Source organism: Dendrobates tinctorius, unplaced genomic scaffold (assembly GCF_039654945.1).
Source record: "Dendrobates tinctorius isolate UK_male_01 unplaced genomic scaffold, ASM3965494v1 ptg000041l, whole genome shotgun sequence".
In the NCBI taxonomy this organism is placed as follows: domain Eukaryota; kingdom Metazoa; phylum Chordata; class Amphibia; order Anura; family Dendrobatidae; genus Dendrobates; species Dendrobates tinctorius.
Genome location: NW_027361709.1, coordinates 56,997 through 74,155, shown reverse-complemented (window position 1 = coordinate 74,155; position 17,159 = coordinate 56,997). Strand labels below are relative to the sequence as shown.

General features: G+C 43.9%; 1 long non-coding RNA gene across 1 annotated transcript in view; it reads right to left on the bottom strand.

Moving 5' to 3' along the window:
* Positions 1–669: 669 nt before the first annotated feature.
* Positions 670–17,159, bottom strand: part of LOC141088769 (uncharacterized) — a 37,165-nt gene continuing 20,675 nt past the window's right edge. Inside the window, exon 2 of the long non-coding RNA XR_012232060.1 lies at positions 670–1,773. This is a non-coding gene — a long non-coding RNA (uncharacterized lncRNA). The remainder of the gene's footprint in view (positions 1,774–17,159) is intronic.

The window sequence follows — 17,159 nt, the reverse complement described above, 5'->3', positions numbered from 1 at the left end:
TCTGGTTCAGGACTCCATAATCTCCACAATCTTAACAGAAAACTAGAGAACTGAAAACGCGCCTTTCTGTTATTGATTCCTTTCTGTTTTCTTGCCCCCAGTAAAGCTTTGCACAAAAGATGATGGCCTAGGACTCATATGAGGTCAGGAGGAAGCTATAAAGCTACAAGGTCAATGAAATCCTCACATCAATAACTGCTGCCTAGAACAGGAAAATCTTTTGTGTGACTCATCAATCTTCTTACGGAACCTAAGAAATGTCAATCAAATAAGATGACATTATGCTGTTGGCTAGGGATTTGGGGTTGTTCTTGGCCATACTTTCCCCCATTGTTGTACCTATTTAATTACCATGATCTACATTTCCTGTTTATGGGTCAATCATTCCACCTTTTCTACGCCATGATGACTTTCCTGTATATTCTGCTATATAATGGGGTTTACCATGAAACAAGTCATTTCCTAATCCCAAAGAGCCAAAAAAGGTAAGGAAAAGTCTGTACCCCTGAACACTAAATGGGAGACCCCCCCCCCTTCACTTTCTCCCCTGGAAGAGGTGATAACAAGCAATGACTTGGTAAATATGCCCGGCTGTGATGTTTGCTCATCTCCTCCCTCCGCACAATGTTTCTGTTTGTAAATAAAGCCAAAACTTTTTGCAACATAATATAAAAAAGATAATCAAAATCTTTAATACATTCTCTGACAATATCACAGGGCAGTTTGGGGAGGGTGTCTCACGAGGTTGGCACATAAGCAGAAAATACTCATTACAAACAGTAAAAAACATACATGCTTTTTGTCACATCTGAGTCCACGGGAGTGGCCCTCCACCGATCAGGCTCGGACAGATCCTCAGAAGCGGGCGATAACGTTGGCCGTTTCAACCCATTTCCTGTCGACGGAACCTCTGTCCGCAGGCAAATGAAAAAGAAAAATCAAACACAAACAGCAGAATTCCCCGACAGAAAAAAAACAAGATAAAAATTAAAAAAAAGGCAGAGAGATAGAGATAACATGCAATCGGAGACAGAAGACCCCCGGGTTTCAGCCAATCACATTACCAGATCCTGCCAGCCAATCACGCTCAGGAACGGTCTGCGTATCACACACAGTTTTTGGTCTTTAAAACCTTGTTTTTCGGAAATAAAGAAAAATGTACAGAAATTTAAAAAAAAAAAAAAAAAATGAGCGAGAAAACGGATGTAAAAAAAAAAGTGAAAGACCCAAACGGAAAAAAAGAGGTTTCAAGAAATGAGTGTCAATATGGAAGCCAGAATACTGAAGTGCTTGCTGCTGCGGAGAAGAGGGGAAGGGGTCCGAGAAAATTGGACTCCCCGAATGTGGAAAGCAAAGTTGGATATGAAAAGGTAGGAATTTGTATGCAAAAAGTTCTGTACAGAAAGATCTGAGTCTGATGGTCCCCAATATAGGCAGAAGAGCCCTGGTAAGGCCCGCTTACAAACTTGCTTCACGCGGGGCTGGGCGCTCATCGCTTGGTCCTGGCCCCTGAGATATAAGCCAGGAATAGTCCAGATGGCTTGGATAAAGCAGCTTCCCCCAGTCCTCAAAGGCTGTGCACCATCATTTTCCAGCAGCTCCTCTCGTCCCATGATTGGCCGCTGCGAGTGAGGCACGAGGCGGAGAGGGAAGCGAGCCGCACCACACAACGCAGGAATGAAAATGTAGCTGCTGCCTCTTCCATCGTAGATGAGTAGGCCGCCTAGATCACCAGGTTGTTATAACTGACATATTTTTTCTTTGTGGCGGGGCCTGAAAAGAAAAAAAAAAATAAAATAAAGGAACAGATCATAAACCAATAATATGATACAATAGTAGCAAATGTAAAGGCTTCATACAGCGGCGCACAGATTATTTTCATTGTTCATTTTGCTTCCTAAATACAAAGTTAAACAACTTTCCAAATAGTGTTTATTATATAAATTCTACCATTGACTGCGGCGTTACGTCTGTGAGTCGCTACTTAGCTGCACGCTTCTGCAAAAATGTAAAAGGGCCGACAAAGCTCTTGTTCCGGGTTCTGACCACAATCTCTCTGGTCGCCTCTCTTTTCTCGGTGCTGGACATAGCAGCGGAAACGTTGCCTAACTTGGGCCTTTTTTTTGAGACCGCAAAGGATGACCCAACTCATGTTATCAGTCAACTTTGCAAAAAATGACACAGCAGAGGCAAAAATTGCAATAATTTGACAACTACGTGCATGAACCGGCACATATGCGATCACCATGCCTTAGTGTGTGAATCGCACTGCGCTAAAATGCAGACTAGTGGCCTCGCCAACTTCCTCCTCCGTCACCATTTCATGTGTTCAGAACCTTCACTTGTTTACCCCCTATAGTCGGGGTGAGTGAGAGGTGATCAGCTGTAACGGATGCGGACATGCCTGCTGTTTTTGACCGATCTCAGAGAACGAGCACACCACATCTTTCTCAATCCACCGTAACATCTCTCATGTTCCAGCAGTTTGTCCTGTTCTCCACCCTCTCTCAGCACAGCCGCCAGCCCTCGATCCCGCAGTTGTGGTCACATAATAGATTGTTTCCTCCTACACATGACCATTAGGGGCAGGCAGCCAAGGCAGCTGCCTAGGGTCCCCGCTTCCCAAGGGTCCCCCAGCTAGCAGCACATCATGCAGCCGCTATGGGGCCCGTGAGGCAGGGGGCCCGCCTGCCCCCAGAGCCAACTTCCCCCGCCGCCACAGACGCCGGTACAGTTCAAAGCAATGATGGAGGAGAGAGCATCAGCTGACACTCCCTCTCTCATCATTCCCTGCTCTGCCTCTGATACGGCGGGTACACGATGACATCATCGCGCACTCACTGTGTGCCAAGCAGAGCTGCAGACAGGAGCCGGGAGCAGCGCAGGCACGAGGAGGAGAGGTGAGGAGTGTTTTTTTTTTATTTTTAATGCAGCAGTGACTGTGGGGCCATTCTCGGGGGGGGGCTAAGATACGGGCTGTGCTATATACCATGTGGTTCTGTGCTATACACCATGTGGGGCTGTGCTGTATACCATTGTGCTGTGCTATATACCATATGGGGCTGTATGCCATGTGGGGCTGTGCTGTATACCATTGTGCTGTGCTATATACCATGTGGGGCTGTGCTGTATACCATGGTGCTGTGCTATATGCCATGTGGGGCTGTGCTGTATACCATGTGGGGCTGTGCTATATACTATGTGGCTGTGTTATATACCATGGGGGGGTACATTATACATTATATTCTATGGGGAGGCTGTGTTATATAATATGGGGGGCTACATTATATTCTATGGGGGAGCTGTATGAGGGGACTCCAGGTTGTTTTTTATTGTTTTTTATTATACTATATGAGGAGGGCTACACTATTCTATGGAGGGGCTACATTGTACTATATAAGAGCTGCATTATATTCTATGGTGGGTTACATTATATTCTGTGGGGTTGCTGCATTATACTATAAGAGGGGGGCTGCATTATATTCTATGGGGTTACATTATATTGTATGGTGGGGCTGCATTATGCTCTATGGGGTGGCTGCATTATACTATATGTGGGCTGCTTTATACTGTATCGAGGACTATGGGGAATACATTATACTATGTGAAGAACTATGGGGTGCATTATACTATGGGATGTGAATTGTACTACATGGATGACTGGTTGTGTATTATACTATATGGAGCATTATGAGGAGTGTATTATATTATATGGAGGACTGAGTGTATTTTAATATATGGAGAGCTATGAGGAGTGTATTATACTATATGGAGGACTATGGGGAGTGTATTATACTATATGGAGGACTATGGGGAGTGTATTATACTTTATGGAGGACTGAGGATTGTATTATACTATATGGAGGGCTATGGGGCACATTATATTGTATGGAGGACTATGGGGTGTAAACTGTAGATGTGCTGCTGATAACATGATACTGTATGGGGACAGATTGATCCATTAGTGATCGTTCTGTCCCCATTCTTTCTCAGGCAGTGGAAAGAGGCCGGGAAAGAAGTGTTGAACGACTTCAATATTGTCGATCACACTCGTTTAGCGGCCTGAACTCAGCGCATGTAAATACGACCAAAATGTTTTTGTGTGATGTGCAATATGTCAGCATTTGGGGCCCCATTTTAAACTTTGCCTAGGGCCCCACTTTGCCTAAAACCGACCCTTCACATGACAAAGCTAAGAGGTTGAACTCCACCATCTCCAATCTTTTGGCCACGGAAATGCTGCCTTTCCGCCTGGTGGATACCGATGGTTTCGAAAAGCTGATGGCCGTCCCAGTCCCCCCAGTACCAGTTGCCCAGTCACCATTACTTCTCTAAGACAGCTGTGCCTGCGCTACACCAGCATGTCGCAGACATCACCCATTCCTGACTAAATCTGTCTGCCAGGGTGCCCTTCACCACTGACACCTGGATGAGCAAACATGGACAGGGGTGTTACATCTTGCTGACTGGGTGACTCAGATGGCTGTGGCGGTAGGCGCTGCTCCACAAGTCTTGGAATCCCCAAGGCTGGCAGGACAAACCTCTGTATTTAACACTTCCTCCACTGCTTCTGCCTCCTCCACCTCCTCTAGGGCCTCCACCTGCGCCCTCAACGTCTGCCTTAACGAGACACGCGTTCCAACAGTGCAGAGCGAATCCCCACCAACTCCGTACTGTGCAGTCAGGGCTCACTGCAATCAGGCAGTATTAAAATAATGTCTTGGAGATCACAGTCATACAGCTGAAGAGTTGTGGACGGCTCTCCAGGCTGAGTTTGATCAACAGCTGTCTCCGCTGATCCTGCATCCAGGGAAGGCCATGTCCAATATCGGTGCAATCCTGGTGGAGGCCCTATGGCAAGGCAAGCTCACACATGTGCTTTGCATGTATGCGCTGCTGCAGAAAGCATGTAAGCTGTGTGCTCACTTCCGCCGATCGCACCCTGCAGGTCACCGATTTGAATTGCTACAGCGGTCTTTTGACCTACCGGTTAACTGATGTTCAATGTGCCGACATGGTGGAATTCCACTCTGCACATGTTTGAGGAACTATGGCCGCAGCGATAAGCCCTGGTGCAGTATGTCATGTCGTGTAGCCTGGGCCAACGCAGTATGGATGTGGTGCAAATCACGCTTGTGGAATGGACACAGATGAAGGATCTCTGCACCCTTCTGCACAATTTCAAAATATCTATCAAGGCTCTCAGCTAAGACGATTCACAAAGCTCCCTTAACCACCAGTAATTGCTGGGCCGGACCCTGACAACTCATGTATGGCCCATAGCTCGCTGCTGAGGTGCCATTTGCAAATTTCTACTGTGGATCAATCGATGCCACTTTTCTTTCTTGGTGTCTAATTTTTGGAAATGTTTGGACTCCAGGTTGTGTCTCCTTCATGTGGGTCGCCTGAATTTGGCAGGGCTCTCAGAGCACCAGGCCTACACCTGTCACTCATCCACCTGTTACTGATCAATGTTACAGCTAAAAATGCTGCTCCAAGCCCTGTCTGAGGACCTGTCCCACGCATCCATGCTGCGCAATTACCGTATTTTTCGGATTATAAGACGCTCCGGATTATAAGGTGCACCCCAAATTTTGAGGAGAAAAATAGGATTTTTTTTTTTTTTTTTAATAAAGTGGTGGTGCTTATAAACTATGCGTCCTATTTCTTACCGGGGGGTGGTGGCTGCGGTGAAGCGGGGTCCCAGGGTCGCTGCTGGAGGAGGCAGGAGTAGGGGTGATGCTGCAGGACGCAGGCTGGGACGAGGGGGTGTTCCAATGTGCAGCACGCCGCTGCGGGTGGTGCTGCTGCACGTTGGTGCTACGGGGGTGTCCGGCGGTGCTGCGGCAGTGTTTCCGGGGCTGTGCTGACATTTTGTGAAAGGCCAGATCTCCAGTAGTTCCATGGTTTCCTGTGCGGTGAACTCCAGTAAAATAGCCGCCGGGGGCGGCGCATGCACAGACAGAGATCTCAGGAACCAAGTTCTTAGGAGAAGAGATTCAGCACCCCCTCATCCCAGCCTGGTGCCTGCAGCAACGGTACCGGTAAGGTATATACTCATTATAAGATACACCCCCAGTTTTCCCCCCAAATTTGGGAGAAAAAAGTGCGTATTATAATCTGAAAAATACAGTATACTCTTTGTACTCTGGAACAATTCAATTATGGCACGTTTCCTGGTGCCTGCTCCTAATTTGAGCTGTTTTGCCCACTGTGATGAACATCCCAGCGCTGCCACCAATATGTGACGAACTGCGGACCGCTGCCGCCAAATTGTGACGGACAGCGGACCCTGTGCCACCAATAGGTCACGATCCCACCACTGGCACCAGTAGGTCAGCGGACGGAGGGAGGCGATGCACTGCCGGCACATGGCTATCACAGGCACAGTGGGGGCTTATCTTAGTTATCCCACCACTGGCACCATGTGACAAAAATATACAGCAAGCTAATCTCGCTCTAACAATTTACCACAGGGGGGTATTTTGGATGCCCCACCACTGCTAACAACCTTCCAAGAACTGCGGGGATTTATGTATATCCCACTTTCTCAGTTCCACTTTGGAACTCGCAGCTCTCCGGCGCCCCCCTTACCCTCAGGTCAGTCAGGGAACTGCACCTAGGATAATTAGTCGCCGGATGGGCTGCTTGTTGTGCACGGCCAATTAGACTACTGCAGTAAGGGAATTATCAATGCCGTGGCCGCAGCCCCTCATACAGCAATATAAGACCTTTCCGGACTGCCAACTAGCCTAACCAACCGCACACACCACGCTGCCACCAGCCATGCTTTACTTAATCACAGAGTTAATTAAGAGGGTCCATGACAAACCCCAAATTAGTAGCGATTATCTAAAAAATTTGCATAGTTCGTTTCTTAGAGCATGGAGTCAACCTGATAATTTTACGATTTATTCCCCGAAGTCCGGCAGTGATTACAAATACAAAAGTTGTAATAACTTGAGACATTAAATATGTACAGTTGCAAATATGAAAACAACATGGATTAAAAAGCAGAAAGTAACACTTACATGTGCCTAGGTGGTATCAGGCAGACCATGCGGCTCGGGGGATGGGCAGCAGCCAAACATCCCAACACATGGGGTAGGTCTGTTCAGCATCAGAACTCCAGCTTAACTGACTGGAATTTGGTAGGCAATACCTATAGCCTAGGGTCTGTGACCTCACGAAATGGGCGGTCTGGAGAGGTCCAACCTCCCTCTCTCCAAGTTATGATTTAACTAAAAAGTTATGATAACCATATCTTAATGGGGGAAGCTCGTATGAACTCATCAAGGGTATCATGTTTCCCAGTGTAACGAGCCCAACAAGAAAACATCAAGAATGCACTAGATAGGACGCTCCATTTGGGAGCAATCCATATCTCAATTTCTGAAAGTCCGAGAATTGTGAAACTTAGGGGTTTAGAAAGCTGGCTTCGTGCCCTTTGCAGAAATGTGAGTTTCATATCTCTGTCACACGCAAAGTGCGCGCTAGGCTTCTTTTAATATTTCCTATACCTGTATTCAAGCTCCATGGTTTCAGAACAAAGCAATGCTTTCCCTTGCAGGGGGGGGGGGGGGCTGCGAGAGGAAATGGACGATTTCAGGTTTCACAGAGCTGCACGCAGGAAGACACTGGTGTGTGTGTTGTGGGGGAAGAGGGGGGTTGCAGCTACATGACAGGCTCGTCTCCTCAGTGTGTAGCAATGGGAGATTATAGAAAGTTTCCTGCAACATCATATATTACATTACACCCACTTTTTGGACCCCCTTAAGGTGTTGTCTATGCATTTGGTTTTGCCTCCCATTGAATTCAATGGAGTTAGAATAAGTTCGACGAATATCAGGACGTTCGCCAACCCAAACCTTGGACGGTTCGCTTATCTATAATTATGAATAGAGATCTCAACACCCTCGCAAAAGACCTCACATCCAGCGTCTATGACTGGTGCTGACACCTCTAATACAGAAAAATGTAAAAAATTGGATCAAGCGGATATAAAATTCATATCAGGAGGTCTGGAAAATATTAAAGTAGATTGCAGACTGACATTTTGTGCAATTTTAATACTAATCAATCACCCCCTCAATGAATTGGAAGGCTGTGAGTGGTTCTCTCGTTACTATTTTGCACCTGTGTTGCCGCAATTTTTATTATATAGGTCTGCTGCATCCATTCTTGAATTTTGGAGAAATTTGAATTCTTTTTTTGGGCTTTACTTTTAAATATACTTATTTACGTACAGAAGAGTATATGTTCATTTTGTTTCTGTCATAGGTTGTGTCATTAAAACTGCCCCTATGTACAAGAATATAACTACTATAATACTGCCCCCTATGTACAAGAATATACCTACTATAATACTGCCCCTATGTACAAGAATATAACTACTATAATACTGCCCCCTATGTACAAGAATATAACTACTATAATACTGCCCCTATGTACAAGAATATAACTACTATAATACTGCCCCTATGTACAAGAATATAACTACTATAATACTGCCCCCTATGTACAAGAATATAACTACTATAATACTGCTCCCTATGTGCAAGAATATAACTACTATACTGCCCCCATGTACAAGAATATAACTACTATAATACTGCCCCCATGTACAAGAATATAACTACTATAATACTGCCCCCTATACACAAGAATATAACTACTATAATACTGCCCCCATGTACAAGAATATAACTACTATAATACTGCCCCTATGTACAAGAATATAACTACTATAATACTGCCCCTATGTACAAGAATATAACTACTATAATACTGCCCCTATGTACAAGAATATAACTACTATAATACTGCCCCTATACACAAGAATATAACTACTATAATACTGCCCCTATGTACAAGAATATAACTACTATAATACTGCCCCCATGTACAAGAATATAACTACTATAATACTGCCCCATGTACAAGAATATACCTACTATAATACTGCCCCTATGTATAAGAATATAACTACTATAATACTGCCCCTATACACAAGAATATAACTACTATAATACTGCCCCTATGTACAAGAATATAACTACTATAATACTGCCCCCTATGTACAAGAATATAACTACTATAATACTGCCCCCTATGTACAAGAATATAACTACTATAATACTGCCCCCTATGTACAAGAATATAACTACTATAATACTGCTCCTATGTACAAGAATATAACTACTATAATACTGCCCCTATGTACAAGAATATAACTACTATAATACTGCCCCTATATACAAGAATATAACTACTATAATACTGCTCCTATGTACAAGAATATAACTACTATAATACTGCCCCTATGTACAAGAATATAACTACTATAATACTGCTCCTATGTACAAGAATATAACTACTATAATACTGCTCCTATGTACAAGAATATAACTACTATAATACTGCCCCTATGTACAAGAATATAACTACTATAATACTGCCCCCTATGTACAAGAATATAACTACTATAATACTGCCACTATGTACAAGAATATAACTACTATAATACTGCCCCTATGTACAAGAATATAACTACTATAATACTGCCCCCTATGTACAAGAATATAACTACTATAATACTGCTCCTATGTACAAGAATATAACTACTATAATACTGCCTCTATGTACAAGAATATAACTACTATAATACTGCTCCTATGTACAAGAATATAACTACTATAATACTGCCCCTATATACAAGAATATAACTACTATAATACTGCTCCTATGTACAAGAATATAACTACTATAATACTGCCTCTATGTACAAGAATATAACTACTATAATACTGCTCCTATGTACAAGAATATAACTACTATAATACTGCCCCTATATACAAGAATATAACTACTATAATACTGCTCCTATGTACAAGAATATAACTACTATAATACTGCCCCCTATGTACAAGAATATAACTACTATAATACTGCTCCTATGTACAAGAATATAACTACTATAATACTGCTCCTATGTACAAGAATATAACTACTATAATACTGCTCCTATGTACAAGAATATAACTACTATAATACTGCTCCTATGTACAAGAATATAACTACTATAATACTGCTCCTATGTACAAGAATATAACTACTATAATACTGCTCCTATGTACAAGATGTCTGTTTTCATTTCTTGATACCCACTTGCTTTCTGGCACCAGTTCCCCATGTATTGGAGCCATGTAATGATGTAATGAGGTGATATGCGGCCTCCTCTTAGGATTGCAGTGGTTTTTTTTTCCGGCTGAGCAGATGATGTCATTTATCCGCTCTGTTATCATGTTACCTCCTCACACATTGTGTTTCTGCTTATTACTATAGAGAGGCATCGGTGCAGCGATTCGACATCTGATTGCCAGGAAGTAAATAGAAACCGCAGCAGTTAAGAAGCAAATAAACCAACATCAGACATCAATAAACATTAGAGGACGTCCGATCCTAAGTGAAATAATGAACTTTTAAAAGCTAAAGTGTTCACTTCGATAAATTAAATGCATCCAGGGCGGAATTCTACGATAAACGCAAAGTAATGACCTTGACAGCCAATCAGAGAAGTGTTCAGGTTTATATGGATACATTCTGTCTTACTGCCCTTGTTCTACTCTGACAGCTGCTTTGGTCTCAATGTATCAGTGCAGATAATGCTCTGAGTGCTGAAGATAATTTTCTTTTTTTCCTTCTGTTTGGAGCCTTTGTTACCATGTATCCATATAGGTAAAAAACAGTAAAGTAGGAGAGATGTTCCTGCGGTTGCAGTGTTTAGCTCGTCCTACAATGATAAATTGTAACAAACTGCAGCAGTGTCAGCAGGCCTAGGTGAGGATGGGCTCTTAGTCTCAAAACATACACAGCCGAGGTGCTATTAGTTGAAAAAATAGGGAGAAATTAAACCATGAAGAACAATCAGAAGGTGAAGAAACTGGATGAAAAAATAGAAATTCAGTGGAATCATATCCGAGAGGATAAACAGACCGAATCATTTTCAAGAATATTCGGTTTTTACATTGGTGCCTTTTCTTCACTGGAGCAAAAGTATCAACCAGGATACTGCATTTCTGCTCATTATCATTTTAAAAATTAAACAGGTCTGAATTGCCCCTTATACCCAGATAAAATATTTATCACCACGGACATTAGTAAAATGCGATCTTCAGAATGAATGCGCTGAAAGGAGACGAGTCTGCGCTAAGTATTAATGGAACCTGGAATTGTCTGTAATGGTGAGAAAGGTCAATGTGCTGGGGCTGCCTGCAAGAGGTGAGGAGGAGAAAACCACTAATCATCCTGACAAACATCCCAGGTCTATGTACTAAGTGACAAACACGGGCACAATAAATATACAAGCCATGTAGCAGCTGACAACTACAATGAAATAATGTAAATATTCACTGAGAGATGAAAAATCCAATAAATGTGGTTTATACATACAGTATATCACCACTGAAAGCTGTCAGGAAAAGGACAAGTGTAATCATAACTGTTATCACAATATTGTAATATAGCTCAGAGTATATAAGACTATAACTACGATAATACTGCCCCCTATGTACAAGAATATAACTACTATAATACTGCTCCAATGTACAAGAATATAACTACTATAATACTGCTCCTATGTACAAGAATATAACTACTATAATACTGCCCCCTATGTGCAAGAATATAACTATAATAATACTGCCCCTATGTACAAGAATATAACTACTATAATACTGCCCCCTATGTACAAGAATATAACTACTATAATACTGCCCCCTATGTACAAGAATATAACTACTATAATACTGCCCCCTATGTACAAGAATATAACTACTATAATACTGCCCCCTATGTACAAGAATATAACTACTATAATACTGCCCCCTATGTACAAGAATATAACGACTATAATACTGCTATGTACAAGAATATAACTACTATAATACTGCTCCTATGTACAAGAATATAACTACTATAATACTGCCCCCTATGTGCAAGAATATAACTATAATAATACTGCCCCTATGTACAAGAATATAACTACTATAATACTGCCCCCTATGTACAAGAATATAACTACTATAATACTGCCCCCTATGTACAAGAATATAACTACTATAATACTGCCCCCTATGTACAAGAATATAACTACTATAATACTGCCCCCTATGTACAAGAATATAACTACTATAATACTGCCCCCTATGTACAAGAATATAACGACTATAATACTGCTATGTACAAGAATATAACTACTATAATACTGCCCCCTATGTACAAGAATATAACTACTATAATACTGCCCCCTATGTACAAGAATATAACGACTATAATACTGCCCCCTATGTACAAGAATATAACTACTATAATACTGCCCCTATGTACAAGAATATAACTACTATAAGACTGCCCCTATGTACAAGAATATAACTACTATAATACTGCTCCTATGTACAAGAATATAACTACTATAAGACTGCCCCTTTGTACAAGAATATAACTACTATAATACTGCCCCCTATGTACAAGAATATAACTACTATAATACTGCTCCTATGTACAAGAATATAACTACTATAATACTGCCCCTTTGTACAAGAATATTACTATAATACTGCTCCTATGTACAAGTATATAACTACTATAATACTGCACCCTCCATGATTAGGGAGTCGTTCAGATACATATAAGCTGCCATCCCATGTGATGACTTTCCTTTTTGATTCCTTTGTGACACTTTTGATCTTTGTGTCCCCAGCAGTGAGCACACCCCTCTAGTGCGCACGCTGTGATTTGGGAGGTGCCGTTCTATCTCCTCCTTGTAGATCTTCACTATCTGAGGAATTGTCTTGTAAGACGACTTGCTCTTGGGTGATATTTCGCAGGAGGAATCCCCCGGCCGGTGTAGGATGGAGGCCCTGTATTACTCTGCTTTGCTGTGATACACCACGCCATTCTTCTCTCGGCTTCCTGGCATCTCTGGCACAGCAGCGGATAAGACTGGCAGCGGGGGGTGCGGAGTAAGCACCGAGCAGTAATAACTGCACAGGCAGCAGGGGACATAAATCCAGGCTGTAACTTTCCCTGGCAGAGAGGAATTTGCAGACAGATCTCTCGATTAGTCGTAAAACACTCGCTGAAGGATTAAATATGAAAGCGTCGAGTAAAAACGGAGCAGAAAGGGCGAGCGGTGGCAACAACCCCGGCATCCGTCACCGGCGGTGGAGAGGATCCCACTGGCGCATCTACCAATGGGACAGATGTTCGGAGGGTCATTTACCAGCCGTGGCCTCGCTGTCTGGCCGCCGCTGCCCATTACTTAGTGGCACAGGACATGAAGGATGCGCAGAGCGGTGTCACTGACGATGGGGGCGCCACGGCGTCCTGGAAACCCGGTGAACAGATGGGAGGAGGTTACGGCGCTTTTCCCTCCTAGACATGATGGGTTTATTGCCTTATTGAGCCAGAACTGCAATGTATTCATGGAGATTGCTGCTCCGGAGCATTCATTCTATCCAACAGCTGGAAGAAGACAGGAATTGATAGGGCCATTGTGCGGAGCGTGAGCGCCGAGGATCCGCTCCGGCTGCACGACTCGCACTTTAAGCTTTAGAAACCTTGTCTGACCAAAGTATCGAAAAGCAACAGGGGACACAGTAATGACAGAGCCGCCATGTCAATCACGGCCTGCAAGGCATGCTGGGAGGCAGTGACGGATTCGGGTGCCAAGGGCCCACCAGTGACCAACTCCAGCGCCCCACTTCTCAGCTACATACAAATGTGAGATTAGCCTCAATCACAAATGTATATAACAATGAATAAGATGCCGCCATTGTGTGCACATAGTGATTCAAGTACATTGGCCCAGTGCTGCTGAAGTCAGAGGGTGGTGCCCATTTCTGCTCAGGGGCCCACCGGAGGATTCTCCTGTTCTCCTATGGGCAGGTCCAAGCCTGTCTTAACTATTCGACTCGGGAATGTTTGGTCCTTGTTGTACACTTAAAGGGGAAGTCTACATTGAATTAAAGGAATATCCTGATTTCAGTTTCTATTTCACCATACAATCTTCTAATCATCTTTCTGTATTGATTCCTGTACTGAAAACATCAATATCTGTCCCGGTCGGGAGCTGCGCACAGGTGCAGGGTTCGTTTCAGTTGCAGGATGTTGGCAGAGCTGTGTCTTGTAAGGAGCTGTGCAGATGCTGAATTAGTAGGGGGTGCAGGAAGAAGTCACATCCTACAGCAGGAATGCAGCTCTGGGTGTAACTAGAGCAGCAAAGATAACTGAACTGTAGTTACAGGGGGTGACACCATAGGTCGTCAGGGGTCTCCGCTGCCAATCTCGGGGCCTCCTGCTTGCTCAGGGGTGATCCCTTCCTGATGAGTGACAGTTCGCTCCAGCAGCAGAGCTGCGCCTCTGCCTGAGAATGCGATTTCTGATGCTGGAAGCCGAAGCTTTACCTCTGGAGCATCAGCGGGACAAGAGCCGGCCGGATCCAGGCAGCTGCGGAGCAGTATTTGCCGCATTTATAGCAAGCAGCTTTCAAGCATTGCCCTCCTTGCCTAGGACTGCTGCCACCGCTGATAGACTGCAGAGGTGGTCGGTAACCTAAGCAATGAGCTATAAACTACAGAATTAGAAATCCTTTGTTGACAGGAGGAGGCTCTTAGTACAAGATACATTGTAACGCTGCCTGTTTTTACTTGCACGCTGCCATTTTAATCATAATGTTAAGGAAACCCCTTTAATAATGGTAGCGCGGCGTCCCTTTAAGGTTGGGTTTGCTGCCCGGCCCCTGTAATGCTCGGCATGCATGGCTTCATCTTGCTCTCTGGAACTTTCCATTCTTAGCCCGACACCTCTCACGCCCGCAGCGCTTCGCACATGATTTTCTCTTCTCACCATTATTTCAGTTCTTTCTTGTTACAGTTCAATTTTAGCAATTTTGTTTCAAGGTGACAACTACGAGATAATGGCAGGCGGCGGGGTCGGACGCTGTGCACCTGAGCGCTGCACTTGGTGTGTGCCAGGTACGCCTTGTGGAATCAAAGTCAGACTATGGGGTCAGGTCAGGTGTAGGATCCGGCCATGTTAGGTAGTGGGCTATAACCACACTAGGGGGGTGGGGGCTGGCGGGAAAATCTCACACCTGGAATGCGTCACATATGGGATTCATTGATGGCACAAGATTATTGGGGAGCACTGCATTTTCCAGTTATATCATAGATTTTATACTCTAACTCCCTCCAGAGCAGAAATCACAATTCTGCTAAGAATCAGCATAAATTCTTATCTGATATATCCGATGCAATATACTTCAGCTGTACGCCAGACATGGGATGTGCAGATGTAGCAGAGCTGCTGTAACCCCCATTCGCAGTGGGTTCGGATACAGGCATACTATATACATAAATGAACAGTCAACAGAAAATACAGAAAAAATTCTGCAATGTTCCCTTAGTCTCGTATACGGCCAATTTCAAAAGATTGGATGGGTTTCCGGCCCTTTAATATAGATGAGATAGCTCCATTCTCTGAAAGCAAGCAGAGATCTTGGAGGAGATAAATGATTGAAGCAGAGGAGGCAGAATTCAGGAAACACCTGCGCCTCCATGTACGAGTATGGTGGGGGGTCCACATACGTCACTGGGGTCTCACCGGCCTCCATAGTTATACGGCTGGTGCAATGTCTGCATGTATCAGGTGTATGGGAGCAGATGTTACCCCCGCAGGAGTCACCCCAGGGGGTAATTGGGGCGTCGCCGTCATATATAACCCTCTACCCCTGGTTGATATAACCGAGGCTCGCCCTCTCTGATAAAACACGTCCCCATCAATACTCCCTGCCCGTGCCCGTATAGTCACCCCACACTTCTCCAAACTAAAAACCCCAACAGGGCGATAAATCCAAAGTGCTTAGATGACGGCTAAGCGAAGCGTCCGTCCTGTAATGCATCACATCTAGTGTCACCTCCGGGACAGGACACCCCCAATGCTGCCATATTCACTGTCACGATTGTGACACATAGGACAGCAAGTGCTTCTGTGCAGAGGGCGAGCACTTAATAAATGGCGCCATACCTCAACTGGTGTCTATGCGCCAATTAATCTTAGAGTCATTACAGAAATGTGGAAAATGGGGAAAAACTAATTAAAGGGGCGCCACATATTAACATGCACATGCAAGGGGCTGCATGCAATGGGGGTACAGCCATGTGCATACCCACGATTCCTTATTCCCGTCCCCTGCAGGCAAAACCCAAGATAGCAACATAATAAGTAAATAAACAAAAAAGCAACAATGCATGGAAATAATACAGGGTACTGTATAGGTTACAGAATTTTGATTCAAAAAAATGTATTTTTAATTTTAATATTTGAGTTTAGGACCGTCCTGATTAGGGTCACCGTGACGTGGTGGGACGGCGTTTGCATTTTTGTAATAAAAATATGTTACCTAAGTACCCAATATTATTTTCATTAATTATTGCTTTTTATTTATTTACTGCAGGATATTTTCTTAATTTCTTTAGGTTTTTTTCCCCCGTCTCTTGTCAGGCAGAGGAGTACTTGACCCTTGGCTTTATGAATAACCTTGCTGTGAATGTAGAACAAAGGACACCGTGGACAAAGGAACATAAAGATCTCTGGAGATGGACTTGTAACCTTGAGATTGTGGATATTTTTCAACAATTTTGGTTCTCGTCTCCTCAGACCGTTCTCTTCTCCTCTTTCTGTTCTCCGTTTTGTGTGAAATTATGTCCAAAGTGCCTTTTTCTCAGTTTTTTTTTTTTTCTGGAACAAATTCTTCATTTTCTGGAACAATTTCAAGGGCGCCAACACTTTCAGCCATGACTGTATACATGTCCTCCATACTGGCATATATCCCCCATTATGCCGCTGCTAATGCATAGAAAAAAAATAAACCATTATACTCACCTTCCCTCCGCTCCCCCGCCTCGAGGCGTCCTCTTCTGACGCCAGCAGCTGACTTCAGCGTGAAAGCGACGGGAGCGTATGATGTCACTGCCATGCGCCCCAGTCACGTGCCGCAATACACGTCAGCTGGACGTGCGTCCGAGAATGCACACTCAGTTGAAGTGTGTGCTGGCATTGGCAGGCCCCTCACCCGCCGGGGCCCGGTCTCTGCGACG